Source organism: Orcinus orca, chromosome 10 (genome assembly GCF_937001465.1).
Source record: "Orcinus orca chromosome 10, mOrcOrc1.1, whole genome shotgun sequence".
NCBI classification, from domain to species: Eukaryota; Metazoa; Chordata; class Mammalia; order Artiodactyla; family Delphinidae; genus Orcinus; species Orcinus orca.
Genome location: NC_064568.1, coordinates 38,685,499 through 38,690,704, shown reverse-complemented (window position 1 = coordinate 38,690,704; position 5,206 = coordinate 38,685,499).

Here is a 5,206-nt window from a genome sequence, read left to right as displayed (position 1 = left end):
AGTTGTGGCTCATGGGTTCTAGAGCGCAGGCTCAGTAGTTGTGGCACACAGGCTTAGTTGCTCCGCGGCATGTGGGATCGTCCTGGACCAGGGCTCGAACATGTGTCTCCTGCACTGGCAGACAGATTCTTTTTTTTTTTCTGACATCTTTATTGGAGTATAATTGCTTTACAATGTTGTGTTAGTTTCTGATGTACAGCAAAGTGAATCAGCTATACATATACATATATCTCCATATCCCCTCCCTCTTGCATCTCCCTCCCACCCTCCCTATCCCACCCCTCTAGGTGGTCACAAAGCACCAAGCTGATTTCCCTGTGCTATGTGGCTGCTTCCCATTAGCTATCTATTTTACATTTGGTAGTGTATATATGTCAATGCCACTATCTCACTTCGTCCCAGTTTACTTCCCCCTCACTGTGTTCTCAAGGGCAGGAGGGTTCTTAACCACTGTGCCACCAGGAAGCCCGCTATCTCCATTTTGACTCAGACTAATGATTCATTGCCTGGGTCCCTCCAGATTCCTGAGGGTTTCCCTTTTAGGGAGCCACCCCCCCCCATACTGGAGCAGAGGTTTCCCTAAATCCCAGAGGACTATAGCCCTCCTGAGAATCAGGTGGATACAGACAGGTTTTGGTCTTCAGGCCTCAACTCTGAGAGCAGACACAGACCCATGTGGCCCCTCATTGCAGATGAGTCTCAATATTGAAACAGGAGGGAAGGGTGCAGGGCACAACCTTTGAAAGAATGACATAGCCCGAGGACATAACATAAACTGATTAGAACCAAATGGGTCCAAGATGGCAGACAAGTCAACTTCCACTAGACCTTGAGCGTCAGTATACAACTCATTGTAACACATCAGGAAGCTAATTGACACACCCACAGAGCCATGACAGTTCCAAGGCTGACCATAAGTATCAAAAAGTGGGTGGTGGGGTTTCCCTGGTGGCGCAGTGGTTAAGAATCCGCCTGCCAATGCAGGGTACCTGGGTTCGAGCCCTGGTCCGGGAAGATCCCACACGCTGCAGAGCAACTAAGCCTGAGCGCCACAACTACTGAGCCTGCACTCTAGAGCCCGTGAGCTACAACTACTGAAGCCTGCGTGCCACAGCTACTGAAGCTCGTGTGCCTAGAGCCCGTGCTCCTCAACAAGAGAAGCCACCACAATGGGAAACCCGTGCACCACAACTAAAAGTAGCCCACGCTCCTCGCAACTAGAGAAAGCCCATGCGCAGCAACGAAGACCCAATGCAGCCATAAATAAATAAATAGATAGATAGATTAAATTTAAAAATTTTTTTTAAAAAAGTGGGTGGTGGCCCAATTGCTGGAAATCCCCACCCTTTCTCAAAATAGCTGGAATACTCCTCCCACTCATTAGCCTATGAAATTACCCACCCCTGTAAAAATTGATAACCCATACCCTGGTGCTCCTCTCGCCTTCTGAGATGGCCCACTGTCTGTCTGTGGAGTGTGTTTCTCTCTAAATAAATCCACTTCTTACCTATCACTTTGTCTCTCACTGGATTCTTTCTGCAATGAGACATCAAGAGCCTGAGCTTCATTAAATCCTGAAACCAGGTGTGTGATCTCAGTTGGAAGACTGTGAGTTTTGGCCAGCTGCATGGGTTCGAGTCCCAATCAGGGTTTTGGCTGAGTTTGAGTCCCAGCACTTGGGTTCCGAGTCCCAATCTGAGGTGCACGGTTTCAATATCTCTCTGGTGGACAGCCACCTCCACTCCATCTATATATGGGGAGAGAGAGAGATCAATTAAGAGATTGAGATTATAAACTTATAAACTGTTTGCTCATGTGATTATAGAGGCTGAGAACTCCCAAGATCTGCCATTGGCAAACTTGAAACCCAGGAGAGCCAATGTGTAGTTCTAGTTCAAGTCTGAAGGCACAAAAACCAAGAGAGCTGTTGGTATAAATTCCAGTCCAAAATCTGGCAGTCTCAGAGACCCTAAAAGACCTGATGTTTTGGTCATACCCCAAAGGCTGGAAAAAGAACAATATTCCAGCTCAAGCAATCAGACAGGAGGGGTTTCCTTTTACTCAGCTTTTTTGTTCTATTCAGAACTTCAACTGATTGGATGAGGCCTACCCATATTAGGGAGGGTAATCTGCTTTACTCAGTCTATTCAAATATTAATCTCAAAACCTAAAAGAAAGAAAAAGAAAAAATAAACAAATGTTAATCTGACACAGAAACACCCTCAGACACACACTCAGAATAATGTTTGGCTAAATGTCTAGATACTCCATGGTCATTTCAAGTTGACACATAAAATTAACTATCACAGTGTGTTGTTAAATTTCCACATATTTGTGATTTTTGTTTTCAGTTTTCCTTATCTTATTCATGTGTAGTTTCATTCCATTGTGACCAGAAAGGAAAAGATACTCAGTGTGATCTCAATCTTTTTAAATTTATTGAGACTTGCTTGTGGCCTAACATATGGCCTACTCTGGAGAATGTTCCATGTTCACTTGAGAAGAATGTGTATTCTGCTATTGTTGGGTGGAATGTTCTGTATATCTCTGTTAGGTTTAGTTGGTTTACAGTGTTGCTCAAGTCCTCCATTTCCTTACTGCTCTTGTCTGGTTGTTCTATCCATCATTGAACATGGAGTATTGAAGTCTCCAACTATTATTGTAGAACTGTGTATTTCTTCTTTCCATTCTGTCAATTTTTGCTTCATATATTTTGGGGCTCTGTTGTAAGATGTATGTATGTTCATAACTGTTATATCTTTTTGCTATATTGTACCTTTTTATTTATATTATACCTTTTATCAATATTTTCCTTCTCTGTCTCTTGTAAACTGTTTTGATTTAGGTCTAATTTGTCTTACAATAGTATAGCCACCCAACTCTCTTTTGGTTACTATTTTAATTGAATATATTTTTCCACCCCTTACTTTCAACCTCTTTGTGCCCTTATACCTAACGTGAGTCTCTTATAGATATATGTAGATAGACCTTTTTAAAAAAAAAATCCAGTTTGGGGAATTCCCTGGCAGTCCAGTGGTTAAGACTCCACACGTTCACTGCTGAGGGCCCAGGTTCAATCCCTGGCCAGGGAACTAAGATTCCACAAGCCACACAGCTCAACCAATAAATAAATAAATAAATAAATAAATATTTAAAATAAAAAACCACTATATATATATATATATATATATATATACACATATATATGCCATTTGAATGACCAAAATATATATTTCTCATATATATTTGGTCTTCATCCACAGTTTCTGGTTCATAGCTCTTAAAACCCTTGGAATTTTCTGAGAGAGAAGAGCAATGGTTTAATATCTGGTCTCTTGTCCTGTCCTCAATTCCTGAAAACTCTTCAGGGAAAGTGACTTTTGGATCCCACCCAAGGGTGGGGGCTGATTCCCAGTAGAACTTTTAGTCCCACTCCCCAGATCTCCATGGAGGGGAGAGGGGCTGGAGGTTAAATCAATCACCAAAGGCCAATGATTTAATCAATCATGCCCATGTAATGAAGCCTTCATAAAACCCCAAAAGGACAGCGTTCAGAGAGCTTCTGCATTGGTGAACATGTGGAGATATGGGGAGAGTGATGTACCTGGAGAGGCCATGGAAGCTCCACACCCCTTCCCCATGCCTTGCTCTTTGAATCTCTTCTTCTGGCTGTTGATTAGTATCCTTTAATAATTGTTTTATAATAAACCAGTAATCTAGTAAGTAAAATGTTTCTGAGTTCTGTGAACTGTTCTAGCAAATTAATCGAAATTGAAGAGCAGGTCTTGGGAACCTCTGATATATAGCCAGTGGGTCAGAAGTACAGGTGACAACCTGGAGTTGAGATTAGCATTGTTAGTTGGAGGGGGTCATGGTAAACTCAATTTGTGGCCAGTTGGTTAGAAGCACAGATAACAACTTCACCTGTGTCTGAAGTAGAAGGCAGTCTTGTGGGACTGAGCCCTTTACCCATGGAATCTGATTCTATCTCTGGATAGATAGTATCAGAATTTAGTTAAATTCTCAGACACACTGTGGGGAAGCCTCCACACACATGTTGGAATTGGGTTCAGGGAACGCTTATTTATTCCATTTCTGCCTTTTAAAAAAAATTTAGTTGATCTTTTGTAGTGTATCACTTTGATTCCTTTCTTTCCTTTTTTGTATATTTTTAAACTATTTTCTTAGTGGCTTACTTAGGGATTACAATTGATATCTTAAATTTATGACAAGCTAGTTTGAATAAACCAACTTAGTTTCAAGAGTTTACAAGCACTCTGCTCCTATACTTCTCTGTTCCTCCCCCTTTATATTGTTATTGTTACAAATTATATCTTTATACATTTTATGACTACTAACATGGATTTATAATTGTTTTATGCATTTGCCTTTTAAATCATGTAGAAAAAAGAGAGAAATTACAAACCAAGCCAAAAGTATCATGATCTTGGCTTTTATATTTACCTATGAAGTTACTTTTGCTAGTATTCTTTATTTTAAATTATGGCCTCTGGGCTTCCCTGGTGGCGCAGTGGTTGAGAGTCCGCCTGCCGATGCAGGAGACACGGGTTCGTGCCCCGGTCCGGGAACATCCCACATGCCGTGGAGCAGCTGGGCCCGTGAGCCATGGCCGCTGAGCCTGCGCGTCCATAGCCTGTGCTCCTCAACGGGAGAGGCCACCACAGTGAGAGGCCCGCGTACCACAAAAAACAAAAAAAACCAAAAAACAAAACTGCATCTCTGGTCCTCCTTTTATAACTCTTCTCTTACACTCCTCTCTCCCCTGCTCTGGCCACATTGGCCTCCACACTGTCCCAGGCTCACAGGTTTATTTCCACCTGTTTGCTCACTGTCTTATTTCTGTCACTTCTCAGTCCTGATATCTCCTCACCTGACATCATATTGCACATTTGTTTATATGTCTGGTCGCCCTCCAGAACAGCACTGTCCAACAGAAATATAATGCAAGCCACAAATGTGGGCACCATATGTAATTTTAAAATTCTTGGTAATGTTAAAAAAAGTCAAAAACAGGTTAAATTATTTTAATAAGATATTTTATTTAACCCAAAATACTCTAAATATGATCATTTCAATATAAAATCAATATTTAAAATGTTAGATAGTTAACATTATTTTTTTACTAGATCTTTGACATCAGGCATGTATTTTACACTTACAACACTTCTCAATTCAGACTACACAT